The 27004-nt window shown below is 32.4% G+C and overlaps 1 long non-coding RNA gene across 1 annotated transcript in view; it reads left to right on the forward strand.

Annotated features, from left to right (window-relative positions):
* The window catches only part of LOC140449625 (uncharacterized), a 32131-nt gene extending 8492 nt beyond the window's left edge, over positions 1-23639 (forward strand). Inside the window, exon 2 of the long non-coding RNA XR_011951845.1 lies at positions 23339-23639. This is a non-coding gene — a long non-coding RNA (uncharacterized lncRNA). The remainder of the gene's footprint in view (positions 1-23338) is intronic.
* Positions 23640-27004: the final 3365 nt, after the last annotated feature.

The following is a 27004-nucleotide window of genomic DNA, read 5'->3' on the forward strand; positions in this document are numbered from 1 at the left end:
GTTCATATTAATACCATTGTTTATTATTCAATAATTTTACCCTAATTATATCCGTCTAATCACATTCAGAATTCTTTCTGTTAGAAATCCTGCTAAGTACATTTTCTCATATCAATATCCAACCAATTCGGTAATGTAAGGAGATCTTTGATTACTATTTGCATATAATTTATTCGTCAAGATAAGTTAAATTTTATTTTTTCCTTGAAATGTTCATAGTAAAATCCCAATATTCTTTTTATAAATACGTAGCTTTCGGTTAATTTTTCCAAGGTCATAGAAAGTGTATGAAACCTTTCACTAATTATCAGTATTCAGTCTAGTTTTTCTTGTCCCAATCGCCTTATTTTTTTTATCAAATCAGAATCAAGCTAATTAGAGCCTTCTTTGATTTCATTTTTAGTCGCTGGAGAAAGAAGAAAGAATATAACTGTCAATTGATATTATTTTGGATTTGGGTGCTGGATGGAGTTTGGTTTAGTTGGAGTTTTCTTTGGTTTTTTTCCTGGATTTTGGAGTAACTGTTAAGCTTCTGGTGCTAGGAGAGTGAGGCTGCTAGCTTTCACCCGGACGAGTTCCAGTGGTGTTAAGGCTTCCGGCAGAAGAACCTTCTTGACTTGAGAAGAGTCAGGTTTTTTTTTTACTTGCTCTCATACTATTTTAAAAATAATTTACCAAAATTTTGTATAAACTTTTAGTGAGCTGAACGACCCAACCTTAATAATAATTACCGCCAATTTTCATAATTCATATGTGCATATCATTACCTATATAATATTCAATTTTTCTTAATATCATTTGTTTATTTTTGTCATTAAATATTTTAAATATACATATTATTTATAACAGGGTAGGGGTGTATTGCAATACAATTGTGTAAGATCATTTGTGCACAAAGGTCCATTCGGTATTTTTACAGCCCTACTGGTATCATCATTGGTTCATCTTGGATCTGTTCCTTTCCGAACAGACCAATTTACAGGTTATCAGAAATCGTCAAACTGATACATTGGTTTAAATATAGGGAAGGGTTATAGTTGTTTGGATGTATATATATATATATATATATATATATATATATATATATATATATATATATATATTAGTTGTCAGTAAATTTTGTTCTCATTAATGCATTAATGAATGAAACTTTATCAAAGGTTAAAAAAAAGCATTCAATTCAAAGTGTAATCAGAAGTTCGTCCTTTTCTAGCACATTAGGGAATGTAAAATATATTGTATATAAAAAGGGTTAATAGGATTTTCATGTAGGATATTTAAATTAAATTGTACATTGCATTGTTTACAGGGTTTCTACGTTATTATCATTGAATTGGGTTGTAAGTAATAATCTGTCTTTATTAAACGACTTTCTTTTATACATACATATATACATATATATATATATATATATATATATATATATATATATATATATATATATATATATATATAGTTACAGAAAATCATAGTTATCAGCAGCAATAAAGTCACTAGGTGAAGTGTTTATTAGACGAAGAGTCCAGTAAATATTTTCCCTGGCGCCCTAACCATTCTTTTTTAGTACATTTCTGTTGTCAGTACTCTTAGTTTTTTTATTTATCTTTATTCTTACATTGTTTTAGTTAATATCTAGATTTACTATTCTTTACTGTTTTCTCATGGAATGCAAATAAGCCTAATCCTACCTTGAGTATCAACTGGCCAGTCTCAAGCATACCCAGCTAGCCGAACTCCATTCAGTTTCAACTTCTATGTTTAATTTAGTTTGAAACTTATCTTCACCACTTTCTACAGATCTTTATCACATCAGGGACCTTGTCCCAATTGATCTCTGTAACATTAGCTTTGGAAAACACACTATTAAGTGTTGATCCCGTTACAGTACAGAAATCCGTTACACCTTACAAGTTCTTATTATATTTTTTTCTCAAATAATGCTGGGGAATTTTTATTTTCTTACTTTCTGCAAAAGGATACTTTCTAGCTTGACCTATCGGACTGATATCTTGACAATTTTTAAACAAAATTGACCACACGGTTGTCATTCTATCTACACAAAAATGATTCATTGGTCTAGTCATATTATGCCTCGTGATGACCACATGGAGATTTTTCGTTTTGCCAAATGGGCATTTCTCAACTCTTATTTGATGTACTGGTACTAACGGAACCTATTCCACCTTTCATTTGATCCACCAACTTGAGGGAAGTGAAATAATTATCTGCATAAATAACATTACTGTTCCACATTCAAATGTTGAAAAATTATCCGAAAATTACAGGATTATACCACTTCCTAAACCAAATTCTTTTTTATAATCATTTGTTGTCCTTTGTCCCCTTGATACACCTGAAGGTCAATCATATAACCAGATCTTAAATTCCAACTTCCATAATATGGAATCATTACTTCGTCTATTCTTGATTCTGTTTCCCAAACGGTAAATTGGACAAAAGATTTTTTCAACATTTGATATTCAACATATGGAGGTATCTAGTAGGTTCGATCTGTTGGATCAATAGCTATATAGCTATAATATACTATATACAATACCTATACTACACCACCCTTGGATAATATTTTGGTCAATCAAATGCAATTTCCCATAACAAATATAGTAATGTTCTTGGCATAACGTTGGACAAAAAACTTAGTTGGAGACCATTCATCCATAAAATAGAAACAGCATATTATAAAGGATTAAATTTTTTAAAACTATTCGGAAAACTTGATGGAGAGCGGACACACAAACCTGTTTAATGTTTTATAAAGCTTTCATCCCATCGGTAGTAGATTATGGGAGTATTTTTATGGTTCAGCAAGTACTCGTAATAACATTTTAAAACGATTAGAAGTGATACAAAACGCTGCTTTAAGACTATGTTTGGGAGCAATGTGCTCCTGTGAACCTTTGCATGTAGAAGCTTTAGAACCTTCCTGAGATCTCTGAAGACAATTTTTATCTGAAAAGTTTCTTATGAAATCCTTTATAAAGATACCATTGTAAGCAATACAATTTCTGTATTAAACTGCTTCTATTTAACAATAAAATATTGGTTGGTTTAAAAAACCTCACCTACTTATGTTACATCTAATACGTATAATATTAGAAAAAATATTAAAAAACCACCTCAATCGGATTTTTTCAGTCTTTAGAAACATTCATGATCCAAACCCCCTCATATTCCGAACTTATGACACTTCGCAAACGACCTTTAATTAGTATACTGCCAAATATCCTAATCAACTACCGATGCTTCAAAACAAAATGATGTGGTGGGCTGTGCCTTTTATATACCATCATTAGACGTTAACAAAATTTAAACTTGATTATAACACATCAATATTTTTAGCAGAAACTATAACTATCATAAAAGCACGTTAATACGCAGAAAATCAGAATTTAAAACAAATAAACATACTATCCGACTCATTATCAGTTCTAAAAAGTTTCTCTAGCCAACTAGACGAAAATTCTATCAACGTAAATCCCTTCATCAAAGAATTAAAAATAGTGTTATTTAATTTAACAATTATGCAGTTTAGTATAGTATTTATGTGGATAAAATACAGCATTTTCAGTGGCGAGGAAGTATTAAATTATATTGGACTTAAGAATGCATAATCATCAGTAAAGCTAAGCTAAATTTTTTTTAGATTTTTCAAGATACTATATTGTTACTAAAGATTAGTGATGAGCAATATATCGCAACCGGCGATTTTATAGCTGCTATTTGAAAATCGCAGTTAGCAACTGTTATGGAAAAATAAAAATAGCCGCCATTCTAAATATAGCTATTTATAAGAATATGCGAATCGAATAGCTAGCAATGATCAACAGTTTTGAATTACTACTGATTATTGGACATTTATTAATACCATTATCTATATTGGTGTAACTGCTCATTTTTTAGATAGTGTTTATAAGTCGTACTCTGTTCTGTTAGAATGTGGTGCTATTGATGTAGCTCATACTTCGGAGAATTTGTCGAAAGAGCTTCAGCGAACTGTAGAGGCTTGGGGTATAGCAAACAAAATATTGCTTGCAGTTTCTGATAATGCCAATAATATTAAAAATGCAATAATTTCTAAATTAAACTGGAATCATTTTGATTGCATGGCACATACACTAAATCTAATTGTTAAAGACGGTTTGAAAAACAAATTAATTGAGGAAATTCTTGGTAAAGTCAAGACGATTGTAACTCATTTCCGAAAGAGTTATATGGCGAATGAGAGGTTATTGTCTTACGGTCAGCGTAACCTGGTAAAAATCCCTTTAAAATTGCTTAATGAGCCCGTCGGAACTCTACATTTTACATGTTGGAAGAAGTTCAGTCGCGCTCATTGATAAGGAACTTCCTATTATAAAGGTAGTTGATTGGAAAAATATTAAACATTTATGTAGTATTCTAAAACCATTCGAAAATGCTACAAAAATTATTAGTGGAGAATTATACTAAACTCTATCATTAGTAATTCCCATGTCTAATGGTTTGATAAGTGTTTACAGAAATTTAATAAAAAAGATTTTTGCCAACCGATTAAGATTTAAGAACTTTTCTGACTGGCTTAACTGAGCGGCTATGAAATGCAGAGAAAAGTAAAACTTTAATTATCTCAACATTTTTAGATCCAAGATTTAAAACGTTTTGATTTTCTGGAATAAATTCAGGTGATAATGCCAAACAATTGTATTATAGCAGCAGTTCCAGAAAAATATGCAGAAGAACTTATATATGCAAAAAAAATATTTCAGCAACAGATTTATGTCCTGAAATAACATCCACTATTTCCACTGATAGTGATGAACTCTCAATCTGGAGCTCTTTCGACAAGTCTGTGACAGTAGCTCAACCTCGTGGAACCAGAGAATCTCGTGCCATTATCGAGTTACAAAAATTTTTGGAGGATGAAATTTTACCAAGAAATGAAAATCCCTTAAACTGGTCGCGCGAACACAAATACCACTATCCCACTTTATCAATAATAGCAAAAGAAAAATTATGTGCTCTGGCTTCCTCAGTACCCTGTGAAAGGCTGTTTTCAAAATCTGGGCAAGTACTAAATGAGAGAAGAAAGAGACTCAGTGATAAGAAAACAAAAATGTTATTATTTCTAAATATGATTTACCAATATTGTGATAATATTAAATAATACGCTTACTTTGTTTATTGTACAGAATAATGGTACAGAAAAAGCAAATTTTTCTTAAAATTCAAAATGCTGGTTGGATATTTTTAGTTTTGTACCTTAAAACAGTAAATTAAATGATATAATCGAGGTATAACCTGATATCGATGCTAAAATTAGATAAATTAAAACTAATTTGCCCATGCAACTTTTAAATAAAAAAATAAAAAATCATAAATACTAACGACTCACAATAATACCCAAACAGAATTAAAAAAACCAACACTTATTTCTTAAGCATCAGGCTTTCTTCTAGAGAAATATTTTTATTTAAGTATACTTTTTCCATTGTCAATTTGCCAAGCGTCGGCTTTTGAGGTTCTTTGATGTCGGTGCCGACCATTGGCGTGGAAATTAAGAAAAGGGATCAGTTATCAAACGCATATTTCAAGAAAAATCATATAATTTTTATTAATTTTTACATAATTATATTCAGGAAAATTTCTCAATTTTTGGGCAGAAATTGTTTAAACAATTTTTTAAACAAATTCAAAATATCACCTTTTGTGCTCCAAAAAATATTTTTTAGGTTTTTGGGTGACTCTAAATAAGATCTATGTCATTTTTCTCAAAAGTTAATAGTTTTGGAGATATAAGCGATTTAAAATCCGAAAAATGCGATACCTAATATGCATTTTCGAGGCTTGAAAAATATGTAAATGAGTATTTTTGAGATTCAAGAGTATCTAAACTAAAGTATCAACATTGATTTTGGTGAGAAATCGGAGCAATATTTTCCGTAGCAGAAAAAGGTGATCTTTTGAATTTGAATTGTTTCCGGCAAAAATGTCCGGCACCCTTCAACCTTCGATTTGTTTAAACGGGGCATTTTTGAATAGGACTCTTCAAAGGACAGAATCAGTTTTTTTTTTCAAATGGGAGCGGGCTCACAACACCGAATAAATAACAAATTAATTCTTTCAAATTAAAGCTTGTTAATTTTAGTGATTTATAAGAATATTGGACTTATTATTTAGTTTTTACATAAACCATAATATTTTTTTACAATTATCTGTAAATAATGGCTCATTCTGTCAGAAAATTTTAAAACATTGTCTATCCAGCAATTAAGATAGTCAACTGAAATTTAATTTTTAAACACGGCCTACTGTTAATGCACAAACAGGGTGAATCTTCAATATTTTGCTTCGAGTTAGAGATATCTGAAAAAGTTATTTGGAAAAGATGTTCCAAATATTATTTTAACCCCACATAACAAAGTTTTATGTCAAAATTCGCACTTTTACTTTTTTCATTAATTGAAGAGCTTATTTCCAGTGTCTTAAATCCAAAATTTCGATTTTTTAAATTTTCTTTTTTTAAACTTTATAGATTTCTTCAAGTCTAGAATAAAGTTATATGTACCAAAACAACTTCTTATTTACCATTTAAAAGTGCATATGAAAATTGTAAAATTGTATAATTTGTATGTTAAATTTGTATGAAAATCTGTAATTTCATGGATTTCATTATATGGATGTAAGACACTTTGGAAATAAGCTCTTCAATTGTAGTCAGGATTCTAAAACGGACAGTTGGCTGTCCCGAGATGCATCTTTAGACAGCCAATTGTAGATTTAGGATCGAGATTACAAATAATACTGAAAAACTAAAATTGCGAATTTTGTCATGAAATTTGGTATGTGCGTTTACAATAAGTGGAACAACTTTTCCAAATAAGTTTTTCCGATTTCTCTAACGCGAAGCAAAATATCGAAAATTTACCCTGTTTGTGGATTCGCAGTAAGCCGCGTTTAAAATTTAAATTTCAGATGACTATCTTAAAAAAATGTGCACTAACAACATGTATGACTGTGCAAAATGTCAAATCTGTATGTATTTTAGTAGCTGATATATAGAGTTGTCTTCATCTTAAATGCGACACACTGTATAATAATGAATACTAGTGTTTAAGATGCATCGCGATAGCTGTAAAGAAATTAATTAGAAGGACTGAAAAGAATCGTCAGTGTGCCTGTAAAATTGTAAACTGTTCGCTGAATAACGTCTTTTGCAGCAGTGTCAATCCTACCCAATTTTTTATTTGGTCGCTTTCGTTTTAAGGAATGATCTGTAACAGTGCCTAATTTAATAATTGTATATATCGTCTTATACCCGATTTTTGTTAATATATGAATTCTCGAAACAATTGCATTATCAGCCATCCCAATATTTTCTTTTTTTAAACACTCATACATATTTAAAACTATTCTTTGGGATTGTACGTGCAAATCTTTATTTTTTAATTCCGGGCTGTCATTAAAATCATTTTCATTATTTATTGATAACACAGAAGTTGATGCATCTTGATCATTCGTTTCAAACGGTCTCCAAAATGCCATTCTAGAAAAATATAATATTACTTACCTTATAAACTCCATACATACTCCGCCTGTGATATCTGCTTCCAAATAGGAATATTTTATGGTGTCACCGAGCCAGACACACAGGTGTTGATTACGATTTATCGCTTTGCGATGCGCTGTTGTCATAATGCATGACTTTAAAATTACTGAATGTAACTTTAATATAACATATTAATATATCTGCAATTTTTCATGTTTCCAGGTAAGGTATAAAATCAATGAAATTTGGAAAAAAATAATACAATTCTTGTAACCGTTTTTGAGAACTTGGATTCTTAAAAGATGTCTGATTTCTTAAAAGTCGATCATTATATCTATAAGAGTATTACCGCTAAATTCACCAACATGGCAACGTCAAGATAGATCGAATGTTCAAATTCTCTCCAGACTACAATGTTGCCGATATTCGAAAATTACTTAGAGCATAAGTAATATATAAACGTTCACGGTTGCTTTAATTCATTAGTGAAGAGTCCATGGAAATATTAGTACCTAGTTAATTAATTTATAGATATATTTTTTGGGAATATGTTCATATCATTTTTTAAGAGTGTCGTTCTTTGACTAGCAATTGAATAATAGCGGATAGAGAATATTTTTTAAATATAACCTTAGGAATTTTAGGAAATATGTCTGACAACCTTGATTTGAAAGGCGGTCTCTTTGATACCAGAATCAGACATGTTTATGTTGGAAAATTATTAGTGGATGTACTATACAATAATTTTCTCAAATATTTTGTATATTACAAGTTTATGTGGTTTATTTTATTTTTATTTAATCATTTTTTTTTGTTTCAGAAATAAATAATAATTATTATCATTAACATTATTTTTATCATAATAATAATCCTTCGCCGTCACTGCTAATTTCGTAACTATAACATGTGCGATCATAAATAAGATGGCTACAATAAGACTGCTATCATTCTTTCGATCCCAATGATGTTCAACTTCGCTGCTAATATATATCGCTACCTGCTATTAACCGTTATGTGATATATCCATCCATCCATCCAATGGCGCTACAGCCCAAAGCGGGCCTTGGCCTCCTTCAACAGGCTTCTCCAATTATCTCGATTTACCGCTGTTCCTTTCCATGAACGCGGTCCCAGGTAGTTCCTGGCATCCTCATCGACTTCATCTTCCCATCTCTTTTTAGGTATTCCAACAGGTCTTTTTCCCTGCATTCTTGCATTTAATAATTTTCTGGGGATTCTATTCTCATGCATGCGGACCACGTGCCCTGCCCATCGTAATCTCTGCAGTTTAGTATGTTGTGCTAGAGTTGGTTCGCTCTATTGCTCGTATATTTCTCTATTATACCTAATTCGCCAGTTGTTGTTTTCACTTATTGGGCCCAGGATCCTACGTAATATTTTTCTTTCAAACCCATCTAATGCATTGGCAGATTTCTGTGTCACCACCCATGTTTCGCAACCATAACTTACTATGGGCCTGATTATTGTTTTATAGACCCGGAGTTTTGTTTTCCGGTGTACGTCTCGCGATTTGAATATGTGGCCCATCGCGAAATAGGCTTTATTTGCCAGCACAAGCCTTCTATTTATTTCCGATTCTTCTTCATTGCTTGCGACCAGCTCCATTCCTAGGTATGTGAATTTATTTACATGTTCTATATCGTCAATAAAGTGTTGTTGCACCGGTCTATTTGATCTGGTTTGTATGAGTAGTTTTGTTTTATTTGTATTTATTGCTAGCCCTACTGCTTCTGCACTCTGTTTCAACTCAACATAGGTTTCTTCCGCTGCATTCACTGTTCTGCTCATTATGTTTATATCATTTGCGTATGCTGCTAATTGGATAGACTTGTTTGTAAGTATGTTATTTCCGCTCACCGTCAACCGTCTAATTACATATTCAAGAACAAGATTAAAGAGCGTTGGAGCTAGTCCGTCGCCTTGTTTCAGTCCTTGCGTTATCGTAAACGCATCAGTGATCTGTCCCTGAATACATACCTGTGCTTCTGTTTCTGTCATTGTCATTTGCACTAGTCGTATTAATTTTGATGGTATGCCAAATTCTTTCAATATATTAGGTAGAATTGTTCTATCTATTGAATCATAGGCTTGTTTAAAATCTATCTTAAAAGAGATTGTAAATGTCCATGTCATATTCCCATGCTTTGGCTAGTATTTGTTTAACTGTAAATAGTTGGTCAATGGTAGATCTATTTTGCCTAAACCCTGCTTGATATTCCCCGATAATTTTTTCCGTGAGAGGTTGTGGTCTTCGATTAATGATGTTAGTGAGTATTTTGTATCCCGAACAAAGTAAAGAGATGCCTCTATAATTCTGACACAACAGTTTGTCTCCTTTTTTATGAATAGGGCAGATTATACTTTTCTTCCATTGTTGGGGAATTTCTTCTTCTATCCATATCTCTCGTATTAGCTGGTACATCTGTTGTGTCAAATTCCTTCCTCCTTGCTTGAGTAGTTCTGCCGGTATTTTATCTATTCCCGATGCTTTATGGCTTTTTTGTATGTGGATTGCCGTTTGGACCTCCTCTAGCGTTGGGGGTCTAGTTAATTCATTTTCTTCTCCATCTTTCCCCAGTTCTTGTTGTTGTACCTCCTGTCGTGCCTGCTGCTGCCTCTGTTGTTGTAATGCTGGTTGTGTCCCTTTGTTTAGTAATTCCTTAAAATATGTCATCCAGGTTCTCTTAATTTGGTCCATATCGCTAATGATTTCACCCTTCTTATTTTTGCAGAGGCTAGTCCTCGGTTTGTATCCTTGTCTTAGATGTTTGATAAATTGGTATGCGCTACGTGTGTCGTTTTCCTTAAACTCCCTCTCTATGTTTAGTATCCGTTGGTTTTCATACTTTCTCTTTTTCTGCCTGCACAGTTTATCTGCTCTTCGTCTTTTGTTCTCATGTTCTGTTTTTCTCTCTCTAGTACGTCGGAGTATGTAATTCTTATGTGCTTTATTTCTTTCCTGTATAGCTTGTTTGCATTCTTCATCGAACCATGTTTCTTCTCTCCGTTGTGTCTTTGTTCCTAAGACTTCTTTCGCTGTGTTGAGTATGATACTGCTTATGGTGTTCCATTGGTTTTCTATTGTGGAGTCTGCTCTGTTTTCTTCTAGTAATTTTTCATCCACTGTTCTCTCAAATCTTTCTTGTACCTCAGAGACTTTTAGGTTATCTAAGTTTAGTTTTTCTTGTTTTGGATATTTTTCCTTTACCTGTCGGCTGATTTTGCATCTAAACCGTGTCTGTACTAGCAGATGGTCTGAGTCACAGCTTGCACCACGTCTGCTTTTTACATCTAATATAGAATTAGTTATAGAATTGTTATTTTGTGCATTTCTGTTAAATGAACCATTATTTAGATACGCAATTAATGAAATTCAAACTACTGTCATGTTCAAACGAGTGACAACTACTGTCATGTTGACAGAAAACAATTTGCTAACTAAAATAAACAAAACTTATAAAAAGTATATTTGTTATTTCCTATCAGTAAAAACATGGTACCTACAGTAGCCACTACTGTATGTAGACTAGCGCGAAGCTTCATACTATGTTTTTATTAATTTTTTTTTATTTTATGATTTTTTTTTACAATTATCGATTTACAAAGTTTCTTTATTTATTTTAACAATTTTCTGCACATTCGAAAGTACATAAAATCCTGTTATTTAATATCCTTATTATAAATTTTAATAAAATTGTAAATTTTACATGTTTTATAACGGACCCTCCTCCCCTTCCTCTTCATAAATGGACTCTTCCAACTATCAGGCGTTTTAGAGTAAAATAAACAAGACTATTACAAAACTTCCGAAACACTTAAAGATATATATATATATATATATATATATATATATATATATATATATATATATATATATATATATATATATATATATATATATATATATATATATATATATATATATATATATATATTGTTATGCTATTTAAATTGTATTATATTGCTTACTTAGGAAAAATCCTGTCTATATTTATTAAATGAACTAATCTCCAATTAATCACAATAAATCAGCATTAATTAATTACAATCTCAGGCTATTTAAATTGTACGATTTACCTTTGATCGTGGATTCAAAATATTTTCCAATTGGCGTCCTAATCGGGATAGGTAATATGACCTGAATAAAATACATAGAATTTCAACTGAACTATATGTGAGATGTCCTTTATTTTAATGAAATTTTATATAACAATCAATCCTGTAATATTTGCAATATACTAACTTTAAATATATGAGAAGTTGTTTTCTATCATGGACCCAAATGTTATTTTACATTGATTTTTAATATGTGTTATAACTAAGCTCTTTTTATAATTCCTTTTTTTTTAAGTGATCGCAAAATTAACTGTCTCTATTATTTATTCAATTTATTTAATTAATAAATGAAAATCACACTCCGGCTCTAATGAAATTTGACTGACCTTTCCTTCTCTGCCGTTGCAATTCTATGGCCACGCCACAACAAAAAAATCCTTTCTCTGCTTCTGCTCCTATTGTGGTCCAGATGACGTACACCTTTCTCCTATCTGTCCTTGTATCTCCAAATGTTTCCGGCTTCGTCTGCTATTAATATTCTTAGGCCCTTTGGTTTTCTATCTCTCTGTACCCCGTTCCTCACACTGGTCAGCTTTTACACCGCAAATAAACACACCCGGTAAATTACGTCTTCGGGACTTCAAACAAACACAAATCACAAAGCTCCTTCCTTCTTGGACGACGAAAACTGACTAACTAACCTTTTTTTCTCTCTCCTATCTCATAGCCAAAATCAACCTCCTTGCATTCAAAAATTGACCAATAAAAATCATCCACCTCTTGTGACGTATATCGTTACCACCCAACTCTCTCTATAAAACGTCATTCGGGTTATTCCAGAAAAACAACCTTCTTTACTTATTCTAACTAAATCTATCTGCTTTACAAATATTTCTTACTAATAGCTACAAACGATACCTGTTCCTCAATTCAATGTCTTTTGTTAATAAACTTTTACCGATATAATCTTTCGGGGAGAAAACCACCGCAAATCCCGGTCTATTGTTCAACTCTTTCTATATACACTTTTATTCCGGGTAAAACCATTCCACAATACCCGACTTATTTAAATTTCTTATCGATAATATTTGAAAGTCTTGTCTCTGAGGCCTAATGAACAATTCTTCGAACAACTTAAAATACATATTTTGTCTTATACAGGATGTTTGAAAATTCATATGCCCGTGTCTTTATGAAATATCAATAATTTTAATTTTTATTTAAGTAATAAAATTTGTATATCGGTTTTTTATTGCTTATGGACATTCAAAAGTACAACAAATCCCCGCCTTTGTAATCGATAAAATTTATCAATTTATGCAACTAAATTTTCTCGAGGCAAAATAAACGCACTTCCTGTATGCTATCTGTACTTATGCTACGTATTATCCTATCCTACTATCTACTTTATACAAATTTAAATCTTCATTCGTGATATTTATATACATCATGGATATTATAAATACCTCTGATCTTTTCAGAATCCATATGTTTCAACTCATAGCTGTTTACTCCATCTTCGTTGTTTACTATGTATGGCCCTTCGAAAACAGGCATCAATTTTGCGCAAATACCGGTCTGAAGATTTGACACTCTTAATGCTCTTACCATTACTTTGTCACCCTTTTGGAAAGTTACTGGTCTTCGTTTCCTATTATGACCCTGTCTCTGGATGTATTTCTCATTGCTTCTTCTTAATCTCCTCTGAACGGTTTCTATAACCTGTCGATACTCTCTTTGTTCTGGATCTTCCCACGGTCTTATCGGCATGACGCCTTTCATGATGTATTCTGGTGTTTCTTTCGTTACTGTACTTGGCATGGAATTTAGGTACATCTCTATTTCTCCCAATTTTCTGTCCCATCGCCGATGTTGACCATCCGTTGCAATACGAAGAAATTTCGTTACCTCTTGTATAAATCGCTCAGAAGGATTACTTTGGGGATGCCTGATGCTTACAAAGTTCGTCTCGATTCCCCGTTCTCTAAGCTGTCCCTTGAAACGATCATTTCGGAAGTACGTTGCATTGTCTAGTAAAATTTTTCTTGGGGTTCCTACCGTAGCGATGAAATTGTCTATTTTTCTCAATATTTCTTCCCCTTTTGTGGTGCGGCAACTATATAATTTTACGTATTTTGAGAACACATCCACCATCACCAGAATATGCTTGTTCCTTTGCGTGGTCACAATTAGATCGCTTAACATGTCGATGGCTATAATGTCCAGGTTGTTCCGGGATACAATGCTCTTTGCAATATTTTCGTTTTTAAAATTCCTGCTCTTGTATTTCTGGCATACTTCGCATTTCTGTGTGATCTCTTTTGCAATGCGGTAATCTTGTCGACTGATGTAGTTTTCCCTAAATACAAGCCATACCTTTCTACTGCCAATATGTCCATTTTCCTCGTGTAGTTTCTTGATGATTCTTTCTGCCAATGTCGGTGTCACTAAATATAATTCCTTTCCGTCTATTCTCTTAAAAAATATCTCGTTTTCTAGCTCCGCTCTTCTCTTTTCTCTTTCTTCTAGGCCTTCCTGGTCGGTCCTTATCTCATTTAACGAAAATATCCCTTCGTCTTGTGTCAGTATATTCAATCCCACATGTAATGTAATTGTCTCCTTTTTTCCTGTATCTTCGTCCCGTGTTAAAGCGTCAGCTATTATGTTGTCTTTCCCTTTGATGTATCGAAATTGGAAATCATACTCTTGTAAGAGCAGAATGCCTCTGTGTATTCTGTTATTTACCAATCGATTCTTCATGATGTGTATCAATGCTGCATGATCCGTTTCGATGGTGAATTTAGCTCCCAATAAGTAAAACCTTAATTTGTTTACGCAAAATAGTACACTGGCGAATTCCAACTCGGTGACACTGTATTTTCTCTCATGTGTTTTAGTCACTCGAGATATAAAACATATCGGAACCTCTTGGCCGTTTTGTATTTGCGACAACACTCCTGCAAATTTCTGTATCGACGCATCCGTACGGAGTATAAACGGCAAATTGTAAATAGGGTGATATATTTTTGTTCCTTTAGCAAATTCTTGTTTCAATATTTTGAAAGCTTCCTCCTGTTCTTCTTTCCAATTCCATTTTGTCCCTTTCTTTAATAATTTTATTAAAGGAATTTCTTTTTGGCTTAAATCGGGAATTAATTTCTTGAAATAATTTATCGTACCGAGAAACCCTCGCAATGTTTTTAGATTTGTTGGTCTTGGGTATTCGTCGATGAGCTTTACTCTGTCCTCGGCTAGACTTACAGTTTCGGTGTCAAGTTTGAAACCCAAATAAATCACTTCCTTTTGAAAAAATTGACATTTTTCAATGTTTAGTTTTAATCCCGCTGTGTCCAATTCTTTCAAAATTATTTTGATATGTTCCACATGACTCTGCATATCTTGTGAAAAAATTAATAAATCGTCGATGTAATGGACGATGAACTCTTCATGGTGATTCAAAATGGTATGCAAAGCTCGTACAAGTGCTGCACAGGCGCTTTGTAATCCAAACGGAACTACCTTAAATCGGTATACTATACCATCAATTGAAAAGGCAGTGTAGTTTCTACACTTTTCAGCCAAAGGTATTAACCAAAAACTATGCTTTAGATCAATTTTTGAGAAAATATGTGATCCCGTGATCCTTCCAAAAATGGCCTCGATATTTAACGGTGATTCATATTGTGATACTGTGTGTTGGTTGATATTTCGGGCATCTAAACAGAGTCTTAACTCTCCACTGCTCTTCTTCACTATCACAATTGGGTTAATATAGGGTGAGTCACATCTCTCAATGATTTGATCTTCCAACATTTTTTTGATTTCTTGCTTTACTTCTTGCCGATACTTATAAGGAATTGGATAAGTCTTCGATCGAAAATTTCTCAAGTTTTTCACCTCAAATGAGTGCTCGTATTTTGTGGCCACTCGGTTTTCCTCATTTATCAGCGTTTCATAGTCTCTTAAAATTATACGCAACTCATTTTCTTTGCCTTCTCCACATATCAATTTTTTGTCTCTCCCATCAAATTTTTCGCACATATTCACCGTGTACTCCGTGTCTTCTTCAAACACCACTGTCTCCATTGTGTCCTCTTCATTTTCCTTTGTTTTTTTTTTGTTGGGCTCGTCTCTTCTTTTGAGGAATCCCAAGTTTTGCTTTTATTTCTTGTCAAAATTTTTCCATCTTCTTCTCCTGAGCTCGTCTCATCTTTTGAGGAATCCCAGGTTTTTTTTTCTTTGATCTTTTTCAGACCTTTTCCCCTCTTTCTTCCTTTTCCTTTCTTCGTCGCCAGGTTCATTTCCACCGTTTGTTCTTTCTCTGATTCGTCCGTAATTTGTTTCTCTTGTTCCTTATCCTGTTCTTCTTCTTTTTCCTTGGTTATTTTCATCGTATTGGTTTTGAAGTCGATCACTACATGTTTTTCCGTTAATTCGTCAACGCCTACAATCATGTCATGTGACATATTCGGCATTATTACACATTGAAGTGCATACATATTTTTTTTCAATCGTACCATTACTCGTATACCTTCATTTACTGTTGCCAATGTCCGTTTATTTGCGCCCACTAAATTCACCCTAGGTATTTTATAAATTAGACTTGTTAAATTTACTTCTTCGATTAATTTTCTGTTGACCAGTGTTATTTCAGAGCCTGTGTCTATCATAATTTTAATTGGTTTCTCATTTATAAATCCATCCACAAATTTTAAATTAACTCCATTTCTCTTTTCATTGTTTCCTGCCAGTTTAATAAATTCCTTGGGGTGACAAAAAATTCCTGTTTGTTTCTTCGTTTTTAGTGAGCGCCTTCTTGAAAACACGCCTGTTGTTCTTCTGTGTTTTCTCTCCCGTCATCTTCTCTCTCATATTCATTTTCTTCTCTTTGCATATTATTTATTTCTCTTCTGTTCTCTTTTGGTCTATCATTCCCGTATCGATTACCGCGAGATTCCTGTTCATTCCGTGGGTTATTGTATCTGTTTCCTTGGTATGGGCGGTTATTTCTACTCTGATTTTCCCGATCCCTGTTTTCATTCCATCTCTGGGTTCTGGGTTCATAATTCTCTCTTCCGTTCGGTCTATTTTCATATCCCCGTCTAGGTATGAATTCTCGTCTTGTATAATCTCTTCTAAAATTTTGACCTCTATCTCTATATTCTTGGTTTTCTCTTTGTCTATAATTTTCTTGCGGTTTTCTTTCTCTTCTTTCATGCCTACGTGATTCTCTCATTTGCAAAAATTGACATAAGCTGTCAATGTCCTTGTAATTTTGGAGATTTATGTGGTCTTCCAAGGTATCTTCAAAATGTCGCGATATCAACTCTACCAATTGTTCTGATGAATAATTATATTGCAAATGTTTTGCATTATTATAGAGTTGTAATGCGTACATCTTTTCTGATACGCCCATCCTCTCATGGTATTTTCCATTTTGTAACTCTTTATTTACTTGTAGTTGCTGGATTTTTCCCCAGAAATAATTTAAGAATCTTCTCTCAAAATCTTGCCAATTGTCCAATTCTTCTTCCTTGCTGACAAACCAAAGATTTGCCTCTTCTGTGAGATGGTTTCTGATGGTTTCCTTTGCTGTTGCAAACGGTCCTATGTATTTGACTTTTTCCTTTAGGTTATTTATAAAAGGCACTGGGTGTATTTTCCTTATATCCCCGCCAAATCGTACTTTTACGTCTTCTGTGCTATGTACGATGACTTCCTTTCTTTCTACTCCTCTTATCTCCATCTCTGCAATTTGTTTAAATCTCCTTTCCGTTTCTTTCCGGTCTTCTTGTAGCGCATTTTCAAATTTTATTTCTATCTGTTCTAATTCCCTTTTTTGCATACTCTGAATATCCTTCATTTTAGTTTCGATTTCTTCTCTCTGCAATTCTATTTTCCTCTCTGTTTCTTCCCTACTTCTTTCTAAACAGACTTTTATTTCGTTTTCATATTTGTCCATACGCGTTTCCATTTTTTGTTCCATTTTTCTTTGGTTTTCTTCCAAATTGTCCAATTTTTGTTCCGTTCTTTGTTGTGATTCATCCATTATGTGTTTTGTTTCCAGTTGATTTTTATCCATTTTTTGTGACGATTCTTGTATTTGTTGTGTCTGTATTTGCATCATAGCTAATAATTTTTCTAACATCCCTGTTTCTTTTCTTTCCTCCATTATTGTAGCATTTCCTTCATTATCCGATCCTTCATCAATAATTGTTTCCTCTTCTATCTTATCCTCTTTCCTTTCTTGCGTTTTGCTTTGACTCCTTGTGGTCGACATGTTCGTTAGATTATTTATCCCCGCCAAATATGAAACTTTGAAATTTGTGCAATAATTTCCCCGCCAAATATAAAATTCTACTGGTCTGTTGCAACAAACGGGACTTTTCCTGTTCAAATGTAATAACTCTTGAGTACGAGTATCAAATTTCAATATCCCACAAATAAATCAAATGGTAAAATATCAAATGTCAAAATCAATCAAATCATTCAAGTATGGTAAAATTATCAAATTTAAATATCACACAAATAAATCAATTATGGTAACCTATAAATTGTCAATATCACGAATAAATCAATTATGGTAAATTGTATCTTAAAAAAAATATATAATCTTTATGTCCTCAATTTTTACATAATATTTCACTTTATCCCCGGCATATAAACTTTCAAATATCTGCTCGTCTACTCCTATCCTTTCAAATTTGCCAACTAGAAATATTTTTCAAAGCACCCCACGTTGGGCGCCATTTTGTTATGCTATTTAAATTGTATTATATTGCTTACTTAGGAAAAATCCTGTCTATATTTATTAAATGAACTAATCTCCAATTAATCACAATAAATCAGCATTAATTAATTACAATCTCAGGCTATTTAAATTGTACGATTTACCTTTGATCGTGGATTCAAAATATTTTCCAATTGGCGTCCTAATCGGGATAGGTAATATGACCTGAATAAAATACATAGAATTTCAACTGAACTATATGTGAGATGTCCTTTATTTTAATGAAATTTTATATAACAATCAATCCTGTAATATTTGCAATATACTAACTTTAAATATATGAGAAGTTGTTTTCTATCATGGACCCAAATGTTATTTTACATTGATTTTTAATATGTGTTATAACTAAGCTCTTTTTATAATTCCTTTTTTTTTAAGTGATCGCAAAATTAACTGTCTCTATTATTTATTCAATTTATTTAATTAATAAATGAAAATCACACTCCGGCTCTAATGAAATTTGACTGACCTTTCCTTCTCTGCCGTTGCAATTCTATGGCCACGCCACAACAAAAAAATCCTTTCTCTGCTTCTGCTCCTATTGTGGTCCAGATGACGTACACCTTTCTCCTATCTGTCCTTGTATCTCCAAATGTTTCCGGCTTCGTCTGCTATTAATATTCTTAGGCCCTTTGGTTTTCTATCTCTCTGTACCCCGTTCCTCACACTGGTCAGCTTTTACACCGCAAATAAACACACCCGGTAAATTACGTCTTCGGGACTCCAAACAAACACAAATCACAAAGCTCCTTCCTTCTTGGACGACGAAAACTGACTAACTAACCTTTTTTTCTCTCTCCTATCTCATAGCCAAAATCAACCTCCTTGCATTCAAAAATTGACCAATAAAAATCATCCACCTCTTGTGACGTATATCGTTACCACCCAACTCTCTCTATAAAACGTCATTCGGGTTATTCCAGAAAAACAACCTTCTTTACTTATTCTAACTAAATCTATCTGCTTTACAAATATTTCTTACTAATAGCTACAAACGATACCTGTTTCTCAATTCAATGTCTTTTGTTAATAAACTTTTACCGATATAATCTTTCGGGGAGAAAACCACCGCAAATCCCGGTCTATTGTTCAACACTTTCTATATACACTTTTATTCCGGGTAAAACCATTCCACAATACCCGACTTATTTAAATTTCTTATCGATAATATTTGAAAGTCTTGTCTCTGAGGCCTAATGAACAATTCTTCGAACAACTTAAAATACATATTTTGTCTTATACAGGATGTTTGAAAATTCATATGCCCGTGTCTTTATGAAATATCAATAATTTTAATTTTTATTTAAGTAATAAAATTTGTATATCGGTTTTTTATTGCTTATGGACATTCAAAAGTACAACAATATATATATATATATATATATATATATATATATATATATATATATATATATATATATATATATATATATATATATATTGGAATGAAATATATATGAAATCCCAACATTGTACGGAAAATATTGTCCACTTCTAGCATTGTACCTCCAAACTGTACTATGTCCGAAACCGATGGTCAAAATTAAAAATGATAATCGAAACGCTCATCGATTCGAATCGATTATTATTGACAGGCGACACACTAAATCAAAAATCGAACATTTTGGTTAATATTATGCAAAATATGTTTATATTTTCTATTTATATATATTTAAAGTTGTTCTTTTTCGAATCGGCAACGCCAAAATGCCGTGTGCAACTAAAATATAAGTAAATAATGATAGTCCAACTACAGAAATTGGTTTTCGTATCCCGAACTTTTACGCCAACTCGCCAACATTATTGATTATTCCATGATGGTAATGGTAGAACCCAATCTCAGAGAAATCTCTTCCTGGACTTCAGTCATCTCATCTTGGTGGTACAGCCCTTAGAGGGCCTCGACCTTCTCAAGCTTTCTACTCCATTCTGTTCTGTCCCTTGCTTGCATTTTCCAGTTGCCGACTCCGATCTTCTCCGCATCTTGTGTTACCCCATCCATCCACCTCAGCTTTGGTCTACCCCGTCTTCTCATTCCCACGGGTTGCGCTGTTAGAATCTTTTTTATCATGTTCGATTCAGGGACCCGGGATGTCCTGCCCACTGCAGGCGGCTCGCTTAATTATAGTGGTAATATCTTTACCACCAAACGTATGCTTGTAGATATTCTGCAGTTCAACCTGGACTTCAGTAGTGAAGGGAAATTAACGGTTTTGTTAAAAATCATTAACGATTAAAAAATATGTTGAAGAAATTGTGTTCTACAATAAGTGATAATGGTAGCAAAATGGTAGTGAAACATTTCAAAGATTCAAGAGAGAGAATGGGAGAGAGAAAAAATATATACAGTAAACAGGTGACATTAAAAATAGAAAACACAATGCGAATGACAAATGAAGCAGTTAAAGTGGAGATGTTTGGTTATGTACAACTGAACAATAATTAACAGTCTATGGGACATCTCATGAATCAGCATCTAGTGTTTATCGAATTGTAAAATCCGCTGCATTTCACCTTTATAAAATGAGATTACTTCATTGATTAATTACTATTTAAACGGGAATAAGCCACAATTAAAGGTTAAAATACGTTTATTGACATTTCAATTTCCACTTCGGAAATCGTTCTCAAAATGATTAAAATAAATTGATTAAACAAAGATAATCCTTATATTTAGCTCCAGTTTTGTGAAGAATTTAGTGAAATTATAAGTAACAACCCATATCAATTATGTGTTTTTCCAACTAGTGTACCTTTATGTTTAATGTTGAAGTTAATATACATATTTGTCATTATTGGAGTGACAGTAAACAGGGTGTTGGATTAGTAAGCGTTCCAATAGATTGGCTGACCAGATCACTGGATATTTTGCCTTTGAACTTATTTTTGACGGGATACCTTAAATCAAAAGTATATACAACTCTTCTGCAGATCTTGCAGCATTGCAAAATAATGTCCAATGTAGATACCTGAAGTATGTGCAAATGTATAAAGAGGCTTTGAACATAGATTATATCATTGTATAGAGGTCATTTTGAACATTTTATTGGTTAATTGGGTGAACTGTTATATTTTTTGTTATTACTGATATTCAACAAATAAATAGTTTAAAATAATTTCTGACAGTTATTTCATAAATTATAAAACAAAAAGTGTGCTGTGTAGTTAATAAGTTACCATTGAAATTATGGGTTACTAGACTAGACTTGCTATTAAAAAAAAAACTGGGGTTGGTACTGGACAGCAGTAGGTTACATTTGTGGCATTCCAATGTCCAGATGTCCAGAATGTCCAGATTCCAATAAAATTTGAAATGTTTTTATTTCAATTACGTAGTAGCTCTTGGTTTCTTATCCCTGCAACACCCTGTATATGTATATCAATGACTTGTTCCCAAATTTTCACATTGACATGATTAATTTTATTATCCTATACTTAGTTTGTACATTTTTAAATGTCTTCTTTATTTTTGTAAACTGGCTTTAATTTTCTGTTTCTCCACTAATTTGGCATTTGTCCTGTTTCCATAATTTTTTTGAACAATCCTATGAGCCAATGTATTTCAATTTCGTCTAATGCCTTAGATGATATTTAAAATTATTATCTAGTTATTTCTGTTCTTCCTTTCTTAACTGTTTTTAAGGCCTGTGTAACTTCTTCCATTCTAATGTCAAGTACCATTGCCATGACAGTATCTAATTGTACTACTGCTGCTGTATCAGACACTACATTTAACAAGTTTTCAAAATATCATTTCCACCACTGCTTTATATTATTTTCTTGTGCTAGCATCTTATTATTATATAAAGTGAAGAAAAAAACAAAATATGCAGATTAAAATTCTAATATATTCAATATCTGACATTCAATAGACATTGAATAACATCTTATAAAATATGTTCATCGAAAAGAAAAACTATTGTGAGATAAATCAATGCATATTTTTAGGATGGTGTAAAGTTTGTACCAAGGAAATAGGATAGTGATGGATGCTGACAAATGTTATATAAAAATTCAGTAAAAATTAGGAAATCAGTGCTTGTTCCACTTTAATAGTGGTTCAAAAACTGACAACAAATTGGTTATGGAGCATACATGTCTAACACTATAAAAGTAAAAAATAACTGTAGTAAAATTGAATACTAATATATGCCATCATCCTATTAATTTAATATAAAATATAAATAAAAAAGTACTTTAACTTTTATTTTATTTATTAAACAATCAGGTGAATAATGGCACTTTGAGTTACATATAAGTCCATTTTTGCGGCAAGTCCATTTTTACGGCAAAACACATTTTCCATCTACACATTTCTTTTTAAAATTGCATTTGATAAATCCTTGACCACCAAACCTTGATTGTTTCTTAACTATAGTTCTTAATGCCAATTCCTTATTTGGAACATCATTATTAGACATAAACGTTGCCTTGCAAGGAGTAATTTCTTTCCTTGAAAATAATGGATCAGTTGTTTCAACACCTCGGAGGTTTATGTCCTCTTTGTGAACACTGTTATGAATTATTTAAAAGCAATTTAACGGTATTACTTTAATTCAACTTTGCATATATCTTAATTTATACTATTCTTGGTTAGTCTGTTTAATTAACAAAATTTGAACGGCACCGTTTGCAAAATCAGGTGACTAGCTGATAGCTGTCTTCTTTGACTGTCTTAAAAACAACCGTCGGCTTTTGCACATCACACATACCAATTTCTGTTTTGGCATTTGAGGCTAGATTTTAACCATGAATAAAAGGCTTTAAAATGTCCGTTTATGCACTTTGATACTTGAACCATCATGCAACCGGAAATTGCATATGTAAACACCTTCTCTTTTTTTGTAGAATAACAAAATATTGGTTTTTAGTTCATATATTTTTTATAACATGTCAAATATTTCTAATTATTGTAATCTTTGTTTCAGAATATCAATGGAAGGTTTGTGCCTGGAAGTTTAAGAACAGTTTTGTTTCTTTTCAACTTTTAAATTTTGTACTGAAAACAAATAAGAAAGAAGTGATTTTTTAATCGATGCTGAATTGATGGAAAATAATTTATGACAATGTAGTTGTAATTGAATTAACGATCCTTTATAAAATGAGAAAGTACCGATTAAAGTACTAACATTTATCAGTAAACATCAATAGATTTTTATCTATTGAGAACTATATGAATTCATTTATCAACAAATGTTATATGGATTAAATAATATTTTTCTCATTTAATATGTTGTTTTATTTTATATAGTATATGGCAAAATAAGCTTTAGACTAAAACAAAACATTCCAAATATATGAAGTAAAATATATTATTCCCAAGTTTTAGAATTATTTTTAATAATCATTGTGTTCGCCTTGGCCTTTATTTTGAAAAGCCAATTTATGATTATTGAAAATTGCTTACATGGTTGTTTTGCATAATTGCTTTATCTAACGATAAATATTTGAAATTTCTATGTCAATTTGCTTGACTTAGGTTGCCTACTGCGGAAGGTTTTAGCAAATATCTTTGAAAAGTTCCAAATTTGTCTTTCAATAATATCTTCCGTATATGTCAAGTAGATTTAGAATTATTTTTAATAATCATTGCATTAGCATTGGCTTTACTTTTGAAAAGCCAATTTATGATTATTGAAAGTTGCTTACATGGTTGTTTTGCATAATTACTTCTTGTAAACGATACATTTTTGAAATTCCTATGTCAATTTGTTTGAGTTAGGTTGCCTAACTGCAGAAGGTTTTAGAAGAGGTCGTTGAAAAGTTCCCAATTTGGCTTTTAATAATATCTTCCGTAAGTGTGAAGTAGTTTTTGTCGAGGAATATTAGAATTATTTATAAGCCAATTTATGATTTTTTATTAATCTCGTTTGCTGGTTGCCTAACTGTAGAAGGTTTTAGAAGATGATACTTTTAAAAGTTCCCAATTAGCCTTTCAATAAAATCTTCGCCTGTCTCAAGTATTTTTTTTTTCAAAGATCTTAAACAAATGTTATATGGATTAAATATTTTTCTCATTTAATATGTTTTTTTATTTTATATAGTAAAACAAAAAACAAAACATTACAAACGTATGAAGTAACACATATTATTCCTAAGTTTTAGAATTATTTTTAATAATCATTACGTTAGCATTGGCTTTACTTTTGAAAAGCCAATTTATGATTATTGAAAGTTGCTTACATGGTTGTTTTGCATAATTGCTTCTTATAGACAATAAATTTTTGAAATTCCTATGTCAATTTGCTTGACTTAGGTTGCCTACTGCGGAAGGTTTTAGCAAATAACCTTGAAAAGTTCCAAATTTGTCTTTCAATAATATCTTCCGTATATGTCAAGTAGATTTAGAATTATTTTTAATAATCATTACGTTAGCATTGGCTTTACTTTTGAAAAGCCAATTTATGATTATTGAAAGTTGCTTACATGGTTGTTTTGCATAATTACTTCTTGTAAACTATACATTTTTGAAATTCCTATGTCAATTTGTTTGACTTAGAATAATTGGGGAAAGGTTTTAGAAGATGTCTTTGAAAAGTTCCCAATTTGGCTTTCAATAATATCTTCCGTAAGTAGTTTTTGTCGAGGAATCTTATAAGCCAATTTATGATTTATTATTAATCTCGTTTGCTGGTTAACTTAGGTTGCCTAACTGTAGAAGGTTTTAGAAGATGATACTTTTAAAAGTTCCCAATTAACGTTTCAATAAAATCTTCGCCTGTCTCAAGTATTTTTTTTTCGAAGATCTTAAACAAATGTTATATGGATTAAATAATATTTATTTTTCTCATTTAATATGTTGTTTTATTTTATATAGTAAAACAAAACATTACAAACGTATGAAGTAACACATATTATTCCTAAGTTTTAGAATTATTTTTAATAATCATTACGTTAGCATTGGCTTTACTTTTGAAAGGCCAATTTATGATTATTGAAAGTTGCTTACATGGTTGTTTTGCATAATTGCTTCAGGGCAGACCTCAAACACAAAGCTAAAACTTGCAATTACACATTCAGAAAACTCGGATCTTGAGTCTAGCGAAGACGACGATCAAGAAACCCAAAATAAAAACTCATGGCGAGTAGCCAAAAAACGTAAATTTTCAAAACAAAACGATCCCAATTCTCCAAGCTCACCACCAACAAAAATACAAAATCGATACAGTGCATTATCAAACGCCGAAAGCTCTAAACAGACTGAAACAGAAAATACCAAAACCACCTCCAATATTTGTATATGGCGTCGAAAACTTTAAAGATATGGTCGATAACTTTGCACAAATTCTGGAGGAAGAAACCTACTATACCAGAACTCTGCCAAATGACACTGTCAAAATTACAACATATACAATAGATGCATACCGTAAACTGGTAAGACATTTACGAGAAGAAGAAATTATTCACCACACTTACCAAATAAAGGAAGAACGTGCCTATAGAGTGGTAATAAGACATGTCCATCACTCAATACCCACAACAGATATAACAAAGGAACTAGAAAAAGCCGGCCATAAAGTTCGCCATATAACTAAAATTCGACAAAGACAAACAAAGGAACCCTTATCTTTGTTTTTCATAGACCTTGAACCCAACAGTAACAACAAAGACATATTCAACCTAGAATTCTTATGTCGCACCAAAATAGCAGTCAAGGCACCAAATAAGAGAACCTCAATAATTCAATGTATGCGATGTCAGGCATACGGCCATAGTAAAACATATTGCACTAAACCGCATTACTGCGTCAAATGTGGAGGACAACATAATACAAAAGGTTGTAAAAACCTAGAAGCACTCCAGCTAAGTGTGCACTATGCAAACAAGATCACCCTGTTAACTATAAGGGCTGTGTAGTCTACAGGGAACTAGTAGAAAACAGACATGCAGAAAAGAGGAAACCAACAGCCTCAAAAACCAACATTCAACAGCCCACATGTATGTACTGAAACAAATCAACTAAACACCACTCTACAAAACCATCAAAGAACATATGCAAACGTGACAGCACATCAAACCAACCACGATTCAGAACCTAAAACTAATATAGAACAACTATTAACATTCCTAATCGAGTTCAAAAACATGTTCTCGCAACTCATGAGTCAAAATAGTATGATATTAAACTTACTAACACAAGTCATTAACCAAAGAAATTCTTAAACATACTTAGAGTTGCCACATGGAACGCTACTGGCCTCCTAAACCATAAACAAGAAGTAATTACTTTTTTAAACTTGAATAAAATTGACGTTCTGCTTATTTCAGAAACTCACTTTAAGTGACCGCCCTAACTACTAACCTACGACCCAACTACGTTCAATATCCCGCTCTATACCACATACAGCACACCTCATCCCGATGGTACAGCTCATGGTGGCTCGGCGGTAATCATCCGCAGCTGCATATCACATCATGTATTGCCGAAATTGCAACAGACAAAATACAAGCAGAAATCGTTCAAATAGATGCAACGCCATGGCACTTTAACATATCTGCAATGTATAGCCCACCTCGTCACGCAATCTCCATAGATGAATACAAAGCCTACTTCCAATTATTTGGCAGCAAATTCTCAGCCGGGGGAGACGAAT

This window comes from Diabrotica undecimpunctata, chromosome 9 (assembly GCF_040954645.1).
Source record: "Diabrotica undecimpunctata isolate CICGRU chromosome 9, icDiaUnde3, whole genome shotgun sequence".
Lineage (NCBI taxonomy): Eukaryota > Metazoa > Arthropoda > Insecta > Coleoptera > Chrysomelidae > Diabrotica > Diabrotica undecimpunctata.